The 22,392-nt window shown below is 38.1% G+C and overlaps 1 protein-coding gene across 5 annotated transcripts in view; it reads left to right on the top strand.

The window, feature by feature from the left end:
• The window catches only part of NAV3 (neuron navigator 3), a 410,369-nt gene that overhangs the window by 226,928 nt on the left and 161,049 nt on the right, over positions 1 to 22,392 (top strand). The gene's annotated exons all lie outside the window — the stretch shown is intronic.

Below are 22,392 nucleotides of genomic sequence, written 5' to 3'. Positions count from 1 at the left end.
AAGAAAAAAATTTTAAGTGGAGTCTTTGTGTCTGGAAAACTGTTTTGATGAACAAGACTTGCCAAATTATTTTTGAATATAAATAGGCTTTTGGATTGTCCACTGCAAAGTCCAGTTAGATGCACTGACTCCAAGACTTTCAGAAATAGCGCCTTAGTCATATAGCTCTCTGAGCTATAGCTGGCAGCTGCTTAAAGACATTTTAATACTCTCAGGCAAGAAGCATTTTGTGACTGTGATTCATACAGAGTCTTATTAATCTTTTACTGTGTTTATGGCTAGTCAACTACATTTAATAAGATAAAGCCTTAGAAGGCTGTGGAACTGGCAGGTACAAAATCTGAGCCTCAGTAACAACACGATGCGTTTACTGAATCATTTGCAGTTCCAGTTTTGCTCCCCCATGCTAAGGACTTTGTCTTTCTGTTCACATCCAAATAGCATGTGAATAAAGTGCATGATTGTGTAGCTGGCAAGGATTTTGGAGTATAATGATTTGGATGAGCTTGCATAATAGCAAACTGCTCAAGCTGAGCTTAAAAATGGAAATGGAGTAGAAAAAAAAATTGCATTTCTTCTGTGCATTTTTTAAAGGTGGAAGGTATCTGAAGCTTTTTTCTGAAAAGTTGCAAAAGGTAAAAGGAAAAATTTTTGAGTACCAGTGAAGTGAATAACCAGGTCTTTGGGTTCTTGCTTTTCATAAAAGCGTGCAGGTTTAGAATAAGAATTTTCTCTGGATTTCAGGCTTTTTGAAACAGTCCATAGTAAGAATATATGCTGTTTCCTTAATAATAGTTATTATGTTAATTACTCATATTACAGCAGCACCTAGTGGCCCCAGCTGACAACGTTGGGAACTCCAGCACAGAACTCTAATGTTACACACACAGATCGAGAGATAATCATTCTCTACTTTAATCCCATTAAAACCTGCCATTCCAGACAGACAAGACAAACAAGAAGAGACAAAAGCACAGAAAAGTGATATGGTTTCCCGAGGTTGTGTAAGGGGTTAGTGACCATCTAGGATTGCTTAGGGACCCACCACCCTGAAGTCTATCGAGCTTCATTTTCATGAGAGAAAGCCAAGCTGCAGAGAGATCTATTCACTCTAGCTATGTCTGCATCTCTGGACAACATTTGTGTATGTTCCCTGTGGACAGGTAAATCTTTATGTGGCATAGGGATTCTGGATTTTATCTCTAGCTCTGCTGCAGTTAGGAGGGAAGCATGGTCCATGCATGCCCATGCTGCAGCAGAACCTGTGGAAATCTCTGTGTCCGTCTTCCTCCTCCCATAAGCCCATCTCTCAGCCCAGCCAGGCCAAAAAATATGTCTCAGGTGCTCTGGGTCTCAGAACAGCTGCTTCAAAAACTCCTGTACATAGTCATGCATCAGTCTTTGCACAGTTCTAAGGTGTCATGTTTAGCCACTTTAACTTGATAGAAAGATATTTATTTACCCTTCTTTGATTCAGTCTCTTTACTGTATTGTTTTATCTCTACAGTCTGATCAGAGTATTTTCCTGCCTTTTGACATACCAATTTTATACTGCTGATTTCTTTGAGCTAGAAAATTTAAAATGTACTGAAGTCAAAGCAGTTCAAACTTGTCAGATTTCCTCTCAGAGCATCTCAGAGACCCCAAGTTTTGAGTCTGCTCTGCATTTGTTCCCTTTGGGTTGTGCACTGATCTAGCCTAGCTGAAGGCACCATCATCACATTTTCAGGTAATTTCCCTTGGCAGCATTCAATTTTGTTAGCTGGCTCAGTTAATAATAGGCAAATTCTGTTCTTGTAGCAGTAGACTCTTGGGTGCTTCTAATGTGCAAAAAAAAAAAAGTAGCAATGGTCATAGCTGGTCTACATGTTTGACATATGCCAGTATGTATCAAGATGTCCTGTCAGGATTTGTCACAATATCAGCCATCAAACCAGCAACAGTCATGATATTCCTATAGCATGTTTGTTAGCCATTCATTCACTGCTTTCATTTTAACATTTTTAGTTAATAAAACTCAAGAATCCCACCACCCTTTTCTTTCACATACGTTTTCATGATCCCTGCTCTCATAACTTGAACTTAAGGAGAAATGTTTTCTGTATTCATCTGCCATTTGATACCGTTGTCAGGAGGTGACATCTAAGACATTTTATTACCTTAAAAGAGCCTAGGGAGCACTGACATGGATTCTCTGCTACTGGAAACAGTTGATACACCCTGTAGATTATATTGATATCAATTCATAATTAATCACTACCAATATTACCAAGTTCTGTTCCACTCACCATTTGGTTTTCCTCTTGCCAATGGCTTCATCTTTTAAGTAATTTTTAAGGCATCTCAATTCGGCCGTTACCTTAATTTGTAAACATCTTCTAATGTTTGTTTTAAATATGTACAAAATGCTTCTTTTTTAGTTAGGTCTGTTGCAATGTCTTGCACTCTTTGCTCATCTTGGCAGTGACGTATAAAGTACTTGTGAACAAGTTGAACTGGCTTCACAGGTCCAAGTTCATAAAAATTAAAACCTGCAAACCTCAGCAGCATCCAGTTTCTGCATAGTTAGCTTTACCAGGATCCTCATGGCTGTCATTATGCTCACACATATGATGTTGCACAGAATTTGAGAACCTGCGATATACTGGGGAATAAATTATTTCATATGCTGGCAGTTTTGCTTTATTCTGTGAGACTGAAGAAAAATTGTGTACTTTAGCAAGAAAAAGATGCAGTTAGTGAATCAGCCTCTGCTTCACCAGGGAACATTTTTGTGATGGAAAGAACTTTCTCTGACATAGTTAAAGAAGTGTGTGGAGCCTGAAGCTGAAGTAGGACAAAGTGACAGTGTCTATACTCGTAGGCATTGCTTTGTAATTTATTGGGTAGATATCCTTTGTGGTATTCCTGTAGTCCCACAAAAGCCCCTGGTGGCTCTCTCTCTGCTCACATTTCCTCTAGAGGAAGCCAGGTTTGCAAGGAGATGAGGTGGATGCACATCTCTTCTTAGCAGGGAGCCAACCTGTGGACGGGATGAATAGGTGGAAACTGGAACTGCTGTGTCCCACAGAGTATACCTGTCCTACAGTATGTACACTTCCCTTCAGTACAGACACCTGCCTTCAGACTTCCTCTGACAGGGATGTGCCGGGCAGACACGGTTGAGTAGCATCCCTCGGTATGCAGGAATGTCAATATTCAAGGACAAGAATATCAGCATTAGCATTCTGTGTCTAAAAATTGTTCATGAAAAAAAGGATCATTCTGTATAAAGTAAACATTATAAGGCCCATAGAATTTCATATGAAAATGTGTGGGGTATGGTTACGTGGAGGATTGGGAAGCCTGAAAACGTCATCCCTAAGTTCACTGTCAAGTGGACCCACATGGGAACTCATTCTCTCTGCATAGTGTTCAACTGTGTAAGAAACTTCTGGTGCAGCTGTTGATGACATTGGCTGTATGGATTCAATTCAAAGCACTTTCTGTGCTTTGGAGCAACTCCACGTGAGCCTTCCACACAAGTGTGACATGTTCAAATATATATGGAAATTTGGCTAGGTGTAGAAATACTATCCCTTACAACTGGCAATTCAATATGAGTTTTGAAAACTAATCCCAGCTCCTTTCCTTTGCAGGCCAGTTTCTTCCTGTAGTGACACCTGTCTGAGGTCCTTTTGTTTAAATTCAGACTGTCACCCCATGGCTATCAGTGGATCTTCACAGATTTCACAGCTGGCTGCTGTGAGAGTTTCATGAAAATACAAGGGAATAAGAGACTCTAGTTTTGTCAGCTTAAATGAGCTTAAACACAAGACAGTAGTCTCATTGATGTATTTCCATGGTGCATGCTTACATACATAATTTTCAGAAATTAAGTGAATAGCCTGAAGTGTACATCACTGTTTTGAGGAAAGTGCAGTTTGCGTAAGAGATAGGTCAAGGCCTAAGAAAACAGCCTTAGTTAGTACAAACCTCTGTTTAAAAGTGTAGTCAAAAGGAATGGCTTCTCACAACATGGGCAGGACATAGTAAAAAGCTCATTTCCCTATCCTCTGTGATAGGTAAGGGGTATCTAGGATTTGATAATGAAGTAGCCTTAAGAAGGAAAAATGAAAGTACTTTTAGAAAAGACAGATTCACAGCATGATCTCTAGGGAAGTGATCTGAGTAAAGCCAGAGGGAAAAAAATAGTAGTAATTAAAATTTGAGTTCCTGTGAGAGGTTTCCTCTGTTTATAGATAGGAAGCTCATATTTTAGCTGTGTTACATAGAAAGAATGTGCAAGACATAGTCATATCTTGTGTGTGGGTGTTTAGGGGAGAGCAGACTTGAAGAATATGCCCAGGAGTTAGGTAACACCTTTCCTGCATGGAAAGGATTAGAGGACGATTAAGAGTTTTACTCACATTAGCAACTTGTTAGAAAGATAATTTTAATTTCGATGAGAGTATTCAGTTCTGGAACAGAGAAAGAGACAAGATTCTTCTTCCAGTCACACTGTATCGTGTGTTCTAGATTATTGTAATTCTGATCATTGGCTATTTGGCCTGCCTACATCAGGAATATATATACTTTTTTTTGTTTGCCAGATAAGTTTTCAATGATGTGCAACATCAAAATCAGCACACATGGGCATTTACTTTTTGTACACAGCATGTGTACAGCTATGAGAAGGCTGGTAAGCATGGTTTCTTCTCCGTTCTGTCAACATCCTGGCAATACAAACCAAATGCCATATCTTTTGCCTTCTTGTGTACACTTAGCATGGGAATTTCCAGTATCATCTTAAAATTCCTCTCTGCTCTGCAAGTCTCCCTGTCTGCCAGGTGCATTATAAAGAACCCAGGCACACTGGAGATGACAAATCATGGTTGCATTACAATGGGAACTTTCTCTTATGTGCTTCCTCTGGTAAAGTAAAAGATCCTCTCTTCTGGAGACCTGTTACCTCTTGGAGAAGACCTTGATCTGCCTTAATCAGAAGTTTACATTTGGATTTCTGTTCCATTGATGAAGGCAGAGTTTGGACAACAAAAGAGATCAAAGGACTCCAATTTGCTCTTGATAATTGCCCGTACTGTCCATACCTTCATGTGGCCTCAAGCCAAGCTGTTATCCAGAGGGGAATTTTTTGAGGACATTTTGCCCTCTGTCTAGCTGAGCCTGTCCCTGCATGTTACTCAGCTCCCAACAATTGCAGCTGTTCCTTGAACTTATAATGGTGGCAGAAGTATCATGCTCCGCATCCCCTGGGAAGAGTTTGTCATCCTAATGCACAGCTTATGTATTCTTTGGTGTCCCTTCTCCTCACGGATTTACTTACCAGTTAATTCTGCATTTCTGAATCTGGCTTTTGTGGTTTGGCAGGGTGAAGCCTCATGCAATTCTTTTTTTTGGGGGCAGTGTGGATAAAATACTCATTGGAGTCACACTGATGACAAATACTTCTCACTGTCTACTCTTTCCTACTTTGCAACAGTGGCAGCTCTGGACTGAAGCAGGCAAGGCTGATACAGCTACATTGTGAAAGGATCTAAGCAGATGCTTATCTATGCAGGAGATAACCCTCCTTAACATGATACATATTCAGATTTCCCATTTTCTGATGGTAGCTTCAAGTAGACGCATAGAATTTTTTTACATGACTAGCTGTGCTTTCTGAGATTCCTCACTACATAGGTGATTTACATTCAGCTTGTATCCTCTGGGATTCCCAGGGAAGTGCTCAAGTTTGTCATAGCCAGGAGCATGTCCTAGCTGTCCTTCTGGAGATGTTTTCTTGGACAAGCCCTCTCATTTCCTAGGTAGGTTCAGAGTGTGATCTTCCCTTTGAGGATCAACCCCATTCCCACACCCTTCCCCAGTGACTGTCAGCTGTTCCACGGAAGGCTTTGTTTGACATGTTTGACACATCCAGTCACTTGCACTCCACTGTACAGTGCACAGTGTATAAGATGGATTCAGAGCTTTTACAAATTGTTTGGTGTTTACTGAGTGTTCAAGCTGACTACCTCATTGAGGTCTCCTGTATTTCCCTGGTTGATGATAGGAATGTAGCTACTAAGATGCATTTTCATTTAGCTCTGCTCCAGGTTTATAAAGCCCTGAAGCTTATTCCTGCAGTCTGAGAAACCCTGAGGCATACAATTCATATGGCATGTCCTGCAGCTCAAAGTAGAGAGACATTATTATCAAGTGTTCTACACATGTATTCATGTCACCAGCTAGAAATAATGGGAGCGACAGCAGGAATCTATACGAGATCCTCTTCCACGTGTGGGAAAGTGGCCGCTCTATTGAATCAGCATACTGAGCATCAGGTTATATCTGACTGCGTGTAATTTGCTCAGGGCACTGAACAGTTTGGAGAGTGAAATAAGCCCTTTCAAACTCTTGAATCATAAATGATAAGTGCAGGACAAAATTTTAGAAGCTGACTTTCAGGACTGGACTCTCCATCTTTGTTTTAGACACCAACAAACCCTTTTTATAAACTTGTGCATACCTTATAGGGGGGGCCATGGCTTTTCTGTGTAATCATGTATGTCACAGAATTTAAAAATTATCTGGCTAACAGCAGTCCATGTAGTTTCTACAGTGTAAATATACAAATAGATACTACAAATTGAAAAACAGATATAGGAAATAACATCTCCTTCATCATTGTAGAAATTTAAGGTTTTTTTTTCTTGGCAGATTAAATGAACGTGACATAAAAAGTAGAGTGAAAATGAAGATGAGAGTATCAAAAATAGAGGTGTGTGGCACCCCAAAAGAAAAAATTAAAGGGAATAATGAAGGTCCATTTAAGGGTACATTATGGGAATAATTGTGACAAAAGGAATGGAGGGAATAAAGAAAGGAAAGAGGATAGAATTTCTGTAAGGGTAAGGTTAAAGTTGTTAATGTTAAAGATGGTTGACATTCAAGGATGAAGATGTTGGAATTCTGGTTCCAAGTTTTGCTAAAAAGAGATTGTTAATGTTATCAACATAGCCAGTCTGAATAAGATGAGAGGGGAAATTGGTTTAGTATGGAACTGGCAGAGGAGGAATTCTGACTGCTTTTGTGAGCTCTAAGTTTTCTAAAAACTCTAGAAATGGAAGAGAAATAGGTGGGGTGAGAGCTGGACAGGCAAACAGTAACAGTTGCCTCTTTGTGGGAGACTTTTTATTGTGAGAGAAAGAGGAAGCTAAAGAAGGGATGGGAGAAGTGCTGCAAGTATTAGATTTAGTTGAGCATAACAGATGGGAAGCTTCATCCATCCTGCCTAAGGATGTTACAGGCTTGGAAAGGAAGGGCAGGAGAAGGCAACAAAATCATCACTTTTTTGATATGATTTGATTCTGGTTTGGCTTTTTGTTAGACCTCTTTATTTTGCACTGTAACAAGCAGTTCTCTTTACATCCAGAGAAGATCTGAGAACATTAAAAGGACCACAAGATTTATGACAATCCTTCTTCATAGAACAGCTCAGAATTACTCACTCGCATCAGGCAGTGAGATGCATATTCCCCTGAGTCACTCGCATTTGACTGTCTGAACTCATAAATGAAAATGCCACAGAAACACATCCTGAGTATTATTTTACTAGGCTGGAAGAAGTACATTATTCATTAAATATAAATTGTATGGAGTTATTAGCCTTTGTGTTTAGGCTTACAAATTCCTTGTCCTATTAATGTGAGGAATCACATGAGAATAACTCATCTAGATGTTAATGGAATAATCATGTCATAAGAAGTACTTGTACTGTGATGATATCTGTCTCCATGAAATCTACTGAGACAGTAGATTGGGTTTGCTTGGTTGGGGCTGGGATTAGGGTTATGTGCATTTTGCTTCTGTAGACCAAGATTGCTAGATTGCTGAACACAAAAAGATCTTTTCATTCCTTAAAATCAACTATTTACCTTCACACTCCCCGCCTCCCCAGCAATTCCTTGAAATCTGCCTCCCTTTAATCTATATCTTGAATATTCCAGTACCTCCATGCCATTGAGGCATGCCCATTTCACCCATCTCTTCTCCCTGTCCCTCAACTATGTTTGTCAGGAATGTCATTCAATTGCAAAGTTGTGTTAAATTGTAGTGGGAGGATACGCAGAGATGAAATACTGAAGTATACTTGAAGACTAATGGGTGACATACACTTTGAAGTATTTATTGTTTGAAGAGATGCAGTTGACAGTACTCCGTTTCTCTCCTTCTGTAGTAAGCTTTCTGTGCTCTTCAATTTTCTGTTTGTTTTTTTCTCCTCAAAAATGTCATGTGATCGTTCCCTGAAGTTTTGGAATTGATCAAATATATATTTGTGATACAAATGCTTAGACAAAGAGATGATGAGTAAATGGCCTTGAAACCTCCATTAATAGAAATGCACTGAAAAGTTTTAACACAAAACATGCATTTAAAATACATACACATAAATTGACTATGACATGCATTTTAGAAAGCACCTGTTGGTTATAGCCATTAATACATTTTTCCCAGATAGCAGCAGCAGGATTACAGTAAATATGTGTGCTTCATGATGATGTATTTTTATCATCTTCTATAGGGAGAGTATTTTATAAATATTAGGAATGTCTAGAATGTTTACTGGATTTAAAAATAGAGAAGAAAGTGCGTGATGTTTAGCTGAATAGCAAAAATGCATATTTAAGCTGAACAAGAAAATAAACAGTCTCTGAAGTGGTTTTATTTTACAGTATATCCAAACAAGGCCTTTTGGTAATTTTGAGATTTTATCAGCTTTCTAGATTTTTATCAAATGTCTGATTATTTTAGAACTGTGGCAAAATGCCAGTTCTCTTACGGTTACAGTTGAGGACTTATTTCTATTTAAAGATTTTCTGTCCACTCCCTTTACAATACTTCTGCTTAAATTGTCTTATAATTTTGTGTGCTGTATGTTAGTTAGAAAAGGTTATCATTCCATGTCTGTGAAGCCTTGAATTTCCTCAGAGAGGTAGACTTTTCACAAAAAAAAAAATTTCCTAACATTGAAGCCAAGTCCCAAGGACTTTCACTCATCCTTTTCCCTAAAATAATCTGCTACTGCCTATCTTGACAATCGTGATTTCTTCAGCTTCAGTAACATGCAAGACTCTCAAGACACAATCTGGGCCTGTGTTTTGGTGTGTAGCGCACACACATGGACATGCATCCATGTAAAGTACCTTTTGGAGTTCTGATGAACCCCCAATGATTTTTTTCATTTTGAAAGTCATTTAAGCCACTCTCCCTGCCTCTCATTTGTGAATGAAAGTTTGTGGGAGCTTTGAAATTCTGGGAGCTTTCGTGAACCATTGTATATTCTGGACATCTGTGAGTCTGAAATGGCCACTCTTCTGTTGCCAGAACTACTACCTCTATTCCTCAGGGTGAGTCCAGATTATGTGTAGAAGAGAGGTACTAGACATATTTTGAGATTTAAGCTTTGACATCTGCAAACAATAAATGAGGGCACACACCAAGTATGAATATCATCATGTTTTATTTGGTTGGGCTGGGAAATCCAGCTACTGGGAAGATGTTTTAATGGAGATACAGGGACTGTGCAACTGTCCATAAAACGCTGTCCGTGGTGTAATGTGTAAAGCAGTAGAGGGTGCCAGAAAGCAACAAGTTGTGGCTTCCATTGTAATTAATGGAAAAGGAAAGGGATTGTAACTGGCAATGTTAGGGTGGAGCAGGTTTTGCATTGTGAATTCGGCTGTAGAAGAGAGGGAAGAAGACACACTTCTTGTAATTTTAAGCACTTACACGTGCTTAAAATAAACACTGTCTAACAAATTGTCAAGCTTTTTGAGGTATTGTGTGGTACATTATGCCTAGGTGACAGTGCTTGTCACTGAATCATCTTTTAGCAGCTATACATACCCAGTATTTCAAAGCTTGTCCTTATAGCAAAAAGGCTACAAGACAAGAGGGTAATAAAGTAACACAGAATGTCCTAACAACGTAGTATGTTAATTACAAACCAACATGGTTACAGAAACCATCCTGTCCTTTTACATTTGTAATTGTTAAGTTCATTAAGAAAACTTGACAGCCTTCCCCTGCTCTCCTGATGGAAAACAAAATACCAAAAATTTGATGCCAGAAAAAGTTTTTTCAGCAATATTGCATTACTTCCAGAATATAATACAATTATAGTGTTAGAAAACGAAGAGAAAGAACAGAAAGTAAGTGCATACTGAAACTACTGTGATCGGTCCAGATGTAGTTTCTCACTCTGCCCTTGATCTTTTCTGGAACAGGAGCTGCCTACATCTGGTGCAGCTAAATGCTAGCCTGTTTCATGGAAAGAATGCCAAATCTGCTTGATTTTACAATGTCTTTTACAGACTCACCATTTTGGAGTTCCTTGACTTTTATGCACACTAACCTGTCTAACCTTGCTCTTTTATTTGGCAGAAATTATACTCAAAGAATAAACTCCTCTTTGAACCCTGTTGCACATCCCTTCCACATACAGCCTCTCCCCAATGCCCTATTGCTAGCATATGTGAATGGGTGCGTACAGCAGCATCAGAGTAGTGGTCATCAGGTCAATATTCCCTCTGAGAATGACAATGCGAGAGGTGACATAGCAAGAACAAGTGACTGGCAATTTTTTTTGCTCCATTCTCCTCCTCTTTCCCTAATATCTAAAGTTATTGTATTGGGGGATTAGAGGATACTTCTTTGCTTGCTCTTTCGGTATTCATTTATGCACTACTGTTGTGATCACCATTTATTCCATAACATGTCAAAATGGAGCATGCTGGATTTCTCAGAAAAAATCTTCTGTCTCCTGTAATCATATACACAGCCATGGGACCAGGTGCAGAGTAGGAATGTTTTTTCATTGATTGCAATTACTGCTCTGCCAACCTGTTCTTATTGTCAGGAGCCCATGGGTGCAACTGATCTGGAATGGTATGAGGTACCATAGGGCAACTGAAACTCTGTCTAAGAAAAGATTTTGGCGACATTGAACTGGACTTAAATACTGATGTTAACTCTACACATAAACTCTATTACAGCTGGTGACCCTGTTATAGGCACTACTATTAAGGTACACAAAGGTAAATTGGCTTAAGCTAGCAGTAGAACAGGCAAGTTATCACAAAGGCTGCTTATTTCAACAGTATTAACTAATCCCTTCTCATGTAAAGGCTCTTGATCAGGTTAATTAAAATATTAACATAATCTTCTTATGTTTGGCGTGGGGGTTTTTTTATGTAACTTGTCTGTTTAAATCCACTGTGACCTGAAACTTAATATACAAATCATTAGAATACAGTACAACCATTTTTGTTTCAGCAGAAATAAATAGTATAAATACAGTAATCTATTTGGCAGCTTTCTAATGTGCAGGAATTATTTAAAACACTCCCAGTCTGAGGAGCCTGCTGACCATATGATCAACAGATGATCATACGACATAAATCAGAGCTATACTTATTTTAAGTTGAACTTATTTTAAGTTGGCCCACTGTCTGGATATGAATTAGTCTGGGCAGGGTTCAGTTTCAGAGTCAGTCCAAGATACATTTTTTTGTTAGGACTAGATTGTATTCAATATCACAAACTGATCACAAATAATTTTTGCTTTTCAAAGAGTTTATATCAACTTAAAACATTTGTTTACTTATGCAGTTCTTACCAATTCTTTCAGGTGGCATCCTGATTAGCATCAAACCTGTAAAGTCCTTAAAGCTGAATCTGAATAGTCTTCCTGAAATAGAAATATGTTTGTATTTTAGGTTGTAGCTTTTGGCAGTCTTCAATGCTATAATAATTAGAATATGCTTCGTTTAGGCTTGTATTGTCAGCTAATTGCAACCTTGTTTGAATTATTCATACCTCTTGATTCTTCAGAGTTTCATTGGAATTACAACGGGAGTATACCAGTGACATTTCCCTTTAGGGAAAAAATACCACAAGAATTTTTTTTGTCCCAGAGTTTCCGCACTTGAGAGTTGAGACGTATTTGCATGTGAAATAAATAGTAGTTCATGAAGTTAGATAGCTACAGTTTCATGTATGCTAACTGCACACGTAACTAGCTAATCAGCATCCCAGTCTAGTGGGCTCTTTGGCCTGTCACTCACAGATTTTCTCAGTAATTCCTCCCAATAATAACTTTAACTTTTTTAAAATCATTATTTATTTATTTAAAAAGCTTTCGGTTCATAGACAGATCAGCAGTAACAGTCCACAGTAAACATATGTGCAAGGGTATCTTCACAGTTCTTGTATATATAAGGCTTCTACTTGGGTATCTTAGCATAAACAGTTCTGAAAGATTTATGTTGTTACATTGTAAAAATTAATGTATTTGAAGATATATTCCCCTCCAAAGCGCAGTAAATGCTTATTTTGCAAGTAATATTGGCTGTGTTTTGGAATTTGAAAACACTTGGATAACTATTTAAAACATTGTTTCCTCCTACACTTCACACTTCATTGGCTACAACTGGAAGTGAAGTGACAACAAGCAGTAAGTGCTTGTTCAGGCCTCATTTTATAGCCTCAAGCACTTCTGATGTTTCTATTATAACATTTGCTAAGAATGCAAGAAAAAATCTTGGCCCTGTTGAACTTCAGAGCAGATATCCCATTGCCTTCTGTGGTTCCAGGTGCTTTTATTTTCCTTGTCTGAGTATCTAGACACAAGATCTTGTGAAAATGCGGAAAATGCTTCCCATGGTTATGAGTGTAGAGCAAAGAGGTGACTGTGACAGCTGTTTATAAGCACAGTATGAAAACATATACAGCATGACCTAATATTTCTTTGTATATTATGCTAAATGTGATATAAGATGCAATGCTCACGTGTATTAGCAAAAATGAAAGCCTGAATCTGAGTCTTTTTCTTTAGAGCTTAGATCAGTTTAAGTCAGTAAAAGGAAGGCTAAACATAAAGGAAAATCAGTGACTTATGTTACATTCTCTCCTGCATATAGTTTCCCAAGGACTTTAGGCTCCAAATGGAGGACAAGACACATAACTTTTAGGTCTACAGAAATCTCTGGGCTGTATTTTAGAGGTTCTTAATAGCAAGTATTTTTATCATTTTTCTTCTGAAGAGCATAATGTTCTATAAATATTTTTCAGGGTAATATGCAAAATGTATCTAATAAAAAAAAAAAAAATCAGAATTTTTATAAAATGAAAAGGCCGGAAGGATAAGAGGAAATTCTCAGTGTCTCTCCGTCTCTCCTGCACATGCTGTAACGTTATGACTTCTGGTGTAGTCAAGAAAGCAAAAAGTGCATTTGGATGGATTCCATTTTCACAGTTCAAGAGGTGCAGTGAAATGGTCCATAGTTTATCTGTTTACTTATCTTTTAAAGAATTCATCCTCTCACTGGTTGTAATTGCCCTTATTTCTAAAAGCTGCTTTTTTTGATGAGCTAAATGAAGTTGCTATGTACTAAATAGTAGTGAAGGAGAGAACTGGAATGCTTTCAAAGATTTAATTAAATCTAGTAAATGAACACTCTGTTGTAGCCTCTGTTTTGACCTAATGGAGAGAAACTCCTCTGTTTTAAAGAAGCGTGCATTTTCATACTTCCCTCCAATTTTTGGAAGTTGCCAAGTCCCGTAAATATTTAGACGTTGGTACCTTGCTGACTCAGAAGTGTTGCATAACTAAAAAAAAGATTGTAGACAGGCTCACTAAACTGATGCATTGCTTTAAAAAACACTGAGCTTAAACAGAGTCCTTTTTATCATTACCTTAAAAAATGTCCTGCCAGGGTAGTATTTATCTTCAATTTTGAGTTCTTAGTGCATGTGTAGGGCTCTTTCACAGTGGCCAGAAGCCTACAGAGATGAGAGCACTGAAGAAGAGAGTTACTTTGAGAGTCTGGAAGACAACTTTTGCCTGGTCTTTTCTTTTGATCCATGCTGCTGTGGAGTCATATTTTAGCTTTCTAAGAAATTCATGCAAGATATTGAAATACTTTCATGGTTTTCTGAATCCAAATCCAGGAGTCTGTTCAGCACTAAATCCAGCATTATATGCCAATGGAAAATCCTATACTTTCTTCTCGTAATTGCTATTATAGCAGCACAGAAGCACTTCAGAAATTACCTTTGTTGTACTTTACAATGTCTGCTGTAGAGGCTACTGTATAGATATGGGCAGACCAAATGCAGACAAGACACAGAAGGAAGAGTGGGTAAGAAAGGAAGACGAGAGAAGCAAGATAACACCATTATATAGATTAACAGAGTAAAATTTTGCATTCTTCTCTTATGTGTTTTTTGAGGTGTTTATGGATAGAGGGTTTTTTTGTTTTTATATGAAAATGACCAGCAGATGTTCATAATGGTCTGTTTGGCCATCTAAAAATTGTGATTAAGATTAATGCTTTTATTTAGAATAACTGAATTGTTCGTTAATTTATTGATGTGTACAAACAGAAAAAAAATACCAAAGAAATTCTATTTGATGTTGCAGAGATTATCTCACATTCACCCCAAGCTTTCCAAGCACCAAGTCAGGGGCTGGGTGAAAAACCTACAACACCAACTGTCACTTTCATGTTCCTGACAGGACTGACAATAATACATGCCAAAAGGGATCCATTTCCCACTGTAGCATTTTCTTAAAAACAATACACACCCCAGCTCAAACTCTGACCTCAACAGTGACCTCATACATTCTTTTATCAGCAGGTCAGTACATATGTCTGTTGAATTCTCCAAGTATTTGAGAAGTTAATTTGTTTTCACATTTCTGGGTTTACTGGTCATATTTCGTGTTTGGAGTGCATATTGGAAGAATTTGATGTGCATGTTCCTTAATATCTGTTGGAAAAGGAAGTGGAAGGTATGTCAGTTTTAAATAACACCATCATCTTTTCCTCAAAAAATAACTAATAATTAAATAACTCCAGCATCATTTCCTAAAAATTTTTGCCTGGGAGGCCTTCTACATACCAGTAGTTATTATCCTCTAAGGTAAAATTCTCCCCAAATGCCTCCAGTAAATCAGTTTTCTATTTGCATATATGATCTCTTATTGCAAAGTCAATGCTTAGTTTGGAACAGTTTTTTGGACTGATGTTACATGGTTCAATGATAGTTATTTTTATTAAATATTCCTTAAATTGTTCTACTGCAAGTAATGAGGAGTTTGTTAGGAAAAGGTTAAGCTGAATGTGTGTGCGTGTCACTGTATGCTGCTTAACACCCTGAAATGCATTATAGTTTCCATAGAAAAATGGAATGTGCCTTGCATCTGGGTGAGGTAACAAGCCACGTGCAACAGCAAGTCAGCAGAACACACTTAATATCTCCCAGCAGGACTGCTAACACCTGTTTTATCTGGGTGGGTTTTCAAATTTACACCACCCATGGAAACTTGACATTGCCTTCCAGTATACTGATAAAAAATTATTGCAATAAGCTGTCACGTTAGGAGCTTGTGGGAAATATATTATCAGAACAGAAATAATGTGATTTTTAAATCTCTGCTCTTCTTTGTACTTTTGCAAGTTTTACCTGAGAGCTTATCTCCCAATTTTCTCTTTCTTCAAATTTCCCTCATTCCTACAAGTTGAACCAAGAATTCATGACAAATTTCACCCAGACTCAGTAGTCTGGTCAAGGGAACAGTGCAACATGCAGCCTGCCACACCAGCATCTTGCACAGAGGCTGCAAATTTGAAATGAAAGAGGTTCCTTAGTTGGGTCACTGTAGGTTTTGCATTGCTCTGGGCGATATTTCTTCCCCTTGCATTTACTTCAGAATTTGGAAGAATTTGGGTGTATTCTCTACTTTTCAAAGTGTCCTTTATTAAGTAGCAGTAGGAAGAGTAGTAGTAAAAATATTTTTTTGTTACGTAATAATACTATGTACAGTTTGCTCACAGGGAATCTTGATGAAAATATATGACTTTCAGACAGTCTTGCTCAATTAAAAAAATATTTTAGTATTAAATTAGTATAACCACCTATATATGTTAGTGAGCATACCTACCCAACTTCAAACATGCAGGAGACAAGAAAGCAGATGGCTTGCTTTCAGACGTGTTAAACTAGTTTAACCTGTACACTATCAAAAGAAAACAGTCAGCTTGTTATAGTTCAACCATAATACACATAAAATGAGTCCATAAGAATTTATTTCACATTGTTCCCTTTGAAAGTCTTTAACCCTACTCTTTTGTTCTAGCAATAGTAGAGATAAATTTGAGAAAAAAAAGTTTTCTGCAGCAGGATCCTCCCTTTGGCCTACCTAGGAATCATCTAGTGTAGATAACATACAGCAATACAGCCTGATGAAAATACTACAAAGATTTTGTAAATAAAATTTCATGACAGCTTTTCACAGAAAACAGGTAGATCAACAACAATGCCAAACTGAACAGAGTGCATGGCATAGGTCTTTCTTATAATGATTGAGGTTATTGGCCGGTGCTTTTATAAATAATTTTAGAAAATCTTACCATATGTTATAACATATAAATAATAATTGCTTACTTTTTGTAGATTGGATACATTTTGTCCTGCAAAATATGGACAATTATAATGGCATTAGGGATTTTTTATAATTTAATTGCATTACCCTTTGAAAATTTTTCTGAAGAGGTGAGCAGAACTTCAAGTGTGCCGAACATCTGTTTTCAACCAAAGAACAGCAGGGGTTTCTCAAGACTAAATATTGTTTTAGTGATTATTTAAAAATCACGTAGACTCCAGTGTTGAAAATGTGACATTTGAAGAATGGATAGGCAGAGGGATAAAGTCATTGGACTGGGTAACCTATATAGGTACACCAGTTTTAATCTTGAAAGATGCTTTTGACTTCAGTTGAACCTCCTTGGTGTAAGCCAGTGATCACAAATGGGTGTTTGGGCCTAATAGCCTGACAAAATCATAGTACATGTAGATATGTACAATGAAAGCATGATAGTGAGTAGAAGAGCAGGCAGTGTATTCAGTTATCACTTGTTTGAAATGGAGAAAGCCCTTGAGTTATTTGATTTTTAGTTTTTGGTGAAGGAGCTATTGGACCTGTGCCTACTTTATACATAGTGAAAAAAGCTGAATCTCCACCTGCCTAGTTTATGAAGCCTGGCTTTGTTAAATTATCTTAGTGATAAAACTGAGGATGAAAACATATGTCAGTATAGAACTGCAAGTATTTTCTCTTTGTTTCTCTATCTTGTAGCTTTCTAGCCATTTGCTTTAAGAAGAGGCAAAACAGGAATACAAACTAGTAAAACCAGCTGGGAAGGAAACCCAGAAAGAACAAAGTTACAAGGCAAACTAAAAATCTGGGTGTTCCCCACACCACAAGTGAGTTGTCAACAAGTGACAATGTGTGCAATGTATGAGTCAATTAAGAACAGAAAGTGAAATAAACTTGTCCTTCTCAATCTCTGAGAGCAGCTTTAGGTGTAGCAGGTTGTGCAAGACTATACATTTAGCCGAAGAGTTTACCTTTGTGGTTATGTGTGTGTATGAGGTTTAAACAGGTATCTGTGTACAGGACTAATTCTTATACCGTTCTTTATTAGCAAGGGAATATCAGAGTTCAGGCCATGCTGAATATATTGGGTTTGCATGGCAAGGTTTTGGTAGCAGGAGGGCTACAGGGGTGTCTTCTGTGAGAAGCTGCAAGAATCTTCCCCTACATCCAATAGAGCCAATGCCAGCCAGCTCAAAGATGGACCCACCGCTGGCCAAGCTGAGCTCACCAGCGATAGTGGTAATGCCTTGGGGATAACGTGTTTAAGAGCAAAAGGTTACTGTGCAAGAGCAATTGCAGCCAAAGAAAGGAGCAAGAATATGTGAGAGAAACAACTCTGCGGACACCAAGGTCATGAAGAAGCGGGGGACGAGGTGCTCCAGGTGCCAGAGTAGCAATTTTCCTGCAGCCCGTGGTGAAGACCATGGTGAGGCAGGCTGTCTTCCTGCAGCCTATGGAGGTTAATGGTGGAGCAGGTATCTGCCTACAGTCTGTGGAGAACCCCATGTCAGAGCAGGTGGTTGCCCGAAGGAGGCTGTGACCCCATGGGAAGGCTGCAGTGGAGCAGGCTGCTGCCAGGACCTGTGACCACATAGAGAGAGAAGCCCACGCTGGAGTAGATTTGCTGGCAGGACTTGTGACCCTGTGGGGGACCCAGGCTGGAGCAGTCTGTTCCTGAAGTACTTCACCCCATGGTAGGGTTCCATGCTGCAGCAGTTTGTGAAGAACTGTAGCCCGTAGAAAGGACTCACATTGGAGAAGTTCATGGAGGACTGTCTCCTGTGGGTGGGACCCCACACTGGAGCAGGGAAAGAGTGGGAGGAGTCCTGCCTCTGCAGTGGAAGGAGTGGCAGAGACAACATGTGATGAACTGACCGCAATCCCCATTCCACGTCCCCCTGTGCTGCTCAGCAGAGAGGAGGTAGAGAAATTGGGAATGAAGTTAAGCCCAAGAAGAAGGGAGGGGTGGAGGGAAGGTGTTTTTAAGATTTGGTTTAATTTCTCATTACCTTTCTCTGATTTCATTGGTAATAAATTAAATTAATTTCCCCAATTGAAGTCTGTTTTGCCTGTGACGGTAATTGCCGCTTGATCTCCTTGTCTTTATCTCGACCCACAAGCCTTTCGTTATATTTTCTCTCCCCTGTCCAGCTGAGGAGGGGAGTGATAGAGCAGCTTTGGTGGGCACCTGGCACCCAGCCAGGGTCAACACACAACACCCACCTTGAAATATTTTCCGGTTTCTTCCAGAGCATTCTGTATAACTAAGTCTACCATGGACATATTCATTCTCTCACCAGCTCAAAAGTGTGTGCCAAAAATGCTTTTATCCACACATGAAGGCATCTCAATTACTTGCCTGAGTCTCTGGGTTTTTTAGAGCCTGCAATCAAGACCAGAGCACTGGCACTTCACCTACTACTAAGAAAGCAACAAAGAACTCGAAAGCTAATGTGTCTCCTTCCATGCTCGGTTCGTGTGAAAGTCAGACAGACAAATAGTATCTGTTCTTCCATTTTTCATTTTATTCATTTTATACACATGTGTATTTTGAATATTTAGAGTCCTAGATGCTACCTTTAAGGCCTGAATTGTATTTTTATTTGATTTTGGTTCTACTAGTGCTACAGAACTTGAATGAGAATGAGCTATGTAATAACAATAAATTATTTTCTAATTCTGCATTTATTTAAATCCATTGACCTCCACAAATTTTGTTAGTGAGGAATATCCATGGGAAAGAAAGAGTCAAATACAGGTCTCCCAACTCATTTTAATACTCTGGGGAAATTTAGGAAGAAATCTTGCTGGTAAAGTGTATTTGAAATACAGTTACTGTGACACAGAATATCTCATGACATAATACTGATCTCAAAGGACTACTCTTTAATATTGGTAATAAAAAAAAAAAAGGCAACAAATACTGAAGAGTTTAATGGAGTTTCTGTGCTCTGGAAGGTGAGTGTATATGTGAGTCTCTGGGTTTCTGTTACAGGCTATTTCCCTGTTTCCATGAGTGTCCCTAATCAGCCATCAGCAACATTAGAAAGTTTCTACAGAACAAATACTTCGCCAAATTTTATCTGGGACTTTGGGTCATGAATCAGAATGTCAAAACACACACACAGCTACAGAAGATAGTGCTGAATGAAGTGCTAAGAGAAATTACTGTTTTACTTTTGCTAGCAGAATAATCAAGAGTATTTTAGGAGCATATATGTATAGAAACACTCTATAATAATAAGGTGTTGTATTTATAAATGTGTCCCATTCTTCAGCAGGAGGAATCCGGATCCAAGTGGACAAATAACAACTAACCTATGTATGTGTCTATATGTTGTTGTAAACTATATTGTCATACACTTACAAAGAGAGAGTTAGTCAAAACAAGATATTTTTCAGAGCTTCTCATAAATTCAGAAAAATATAATGTTCTATTAGTCATCATTACTTGTCTTCTGAGCATCCCACAATAAAATTTATGTTTGGAAGTCAAGAAAGTGTTGTCTGCCAGACAAAAGAGATGAAAGCTAATCTCGGTAACAGCAAAAATAATTATAATAAATAGACATATTCTATACATTGAGTCACTGGTGAGTACTATCCCACAAATGATCTCTTCCTGTAAGTCTGCTAAATGCTGGATATTAAGTGCTACTGTTTATCTACATGCAAGTCCCACAGTCTGGTTTAGTGATTTATTTCTGTCAGTAAAAATTCAAATAGCTTCCAGTCAAAAGCAGATTACCCACAACTACGCGATGTAATATGTTACAGCGGATTTGCGATTTATCTTCTTTGTATGCCATGTAATGTATTAATGGTATCAGACTCACGATATTGCTGCTTATTTGTATATCACAAATGGACTAGAAGCCCTTAAAATGTGGGTGTAGAAATATCTTGGGGTTCACTAGTATTTATAATGTAAGTATTTCAGATGCTTTTTCCATAATGCAGTGTGTATGAACAATTAAAAGAATTTGATTTATGAAAGAATGTTATGAAATATGTTGTAAGCTTAACTCAGTAGGCTTAATTTAAAAAAACATTAAATGGTGTTGTCTACCTCATAATGCCCACCAATTTTCATTCTTAAATTACCATCCTCTTAGCTGAGCTTATCTGCACCCACAATACTGGAGTTACATTTCACAATTTGACATATAATTCTTGAATTTTGATAAGGAAGTGATTGCGTTATCAGAGAGAGAGCTTTTTACCTCTGCAAAGCAATCTCATGTATTATTGATTAACTTTCAACGTGGTTAACTGAATAGCTAAGTGGACAAATATCTACATGCCAATGAAGGTTTACTATATCATTAATTCTTTACCCCATCTATAAGTTTTCAGACTTTCAATGTGGCAGATCTGCTTTTCAATGTACTGCATTTCTTCCACTCTTTCAAACCTTTAACATAAGTGCCTTGGAATGAAAAAATTATGGGATTTACAGGAGTGGAGAGCTGTTCATAACAGTCTCATCTTGGCAACATCTACCTGTAGAAGCAAATTTGCAAATTTGAGTAATTTTCTGTGTCTTGATATGTAAGACGTGGAGTCAATCTGTATATCCTGAATTCTGTACTGTAATGAGCTATGTCTTCTGCTGCAACACTTTCTAATTCTGATGATACTATTCACACTGATGGGGAACATCAGCTCTGTTATAAACTGGTGCTTCTTGCAAACAAAATTCACTACAAATTTGTGGGCATATGTAAGATACAAAATTTGTCTGGCGTCTGTGTTAAGTGTTACAGTGCAAACTCTTCAGCCCTTGATATATAAGCAGGTAGAGTTCTATACATGCAGTGTCAGCTCTAGGAAGAGTTTACCCCAGCATTTAATAACCCCACCACTAACTACTTGAATAAACATGGACTTCAGGGATTCATACCACTCTTGATTGAAACAGTATTGAGGAGTGGAAGCTGCTTGAAATCTCTTAGAACTTTTGTAATTGCAAAATTACTCTCATCTGTTAGAAAGTTTGAATAAAAAGTGTTTGGGGCTGCGAGGATTTGAGTTCAAAGAATAACTGTGGTTTGCCAAGGCAAGAAGTAGATAATTAAAACAATGTTTAGAGACACTGAAAGCTTCGAAATGAGACAACTTTAAGGCTAATGCTTTCTAGACTGGAGAGGAAAGAAAGTGAAAACAACCCAAGAATGTATTAATGCACATGTCATTGAATTTCCTAGCAGTTCCTGAGAGTTGTATAGTAACAACTGCAGTTATTATCAGAAAACTGACTGTAAGAGTCATATTCTGACATTTCAGTGTATTATGTGGCTAAGAGTTGCCACACCAAACTTGCTCAATTCACAAGTCAAAACAAGACTTTATTATAAGGCTAACAGTGCAACCACAGTCTGTTGTCTGAAAGTTGGCCGCTGCTGTTACTGCATACACCACCACCAAGAGGGCTGACTTTGGACCTAGGGCTTCTATTACAGTCCTCTTGGTGAACCATGAAGGAAAACAGAATTTGCTTTGTAGTTCTGCAGCATACTGAGTCATTGGTGTTAATGCTAATGACTAGTTTTGTCTGGGGGTTTGAGAGATGTGACTTCAAAGACACATACTGTAGTAGACACACGAAGTAACAAGGTGCCATTTCTATAGGATATTTTTCACCTTAAATTCACCTAAAGGTTTATGTATTAGGCTCACTATTTACTAAATATCCAGTACTGCAGATAGATATTGAGATGTTTTCACAGCACATTAAGGCTTATATTTTCTCTAATAAATATGATTTCATTTATAGCTATGGTCTCCTAAACTACTGCAGAGGACACATGCCCATCATGAAAAATGGCTTGGTTACACTCGGAGGTCTGCTAGGAAATATTGTTTCAGTTATTTGGAGATGCTAGTGACATCAGTTTGAATTTCCTTTT

The sequence above is a fragment of the Leptosomus discolor genome, chromosome 1, assembly GCF_034619465.1.
Source record: "Leptosomus discolor isolate bLepDis1 chromosome 1, bLepDis1.hap2, whole genome shotgun sequence".
NCBI classification, from domain to species: Eukaryota; Metazoa; Chordata; class Aves; order Leptosomiformes; family Leptosomidae; genus Leptosomus; species Leptosomus discolor.
The sequence above is the reverse complement of the archived record's forward strand: the minus strand, read 5'-3'. Positions and strand labels throughout refer to the sequence as shown.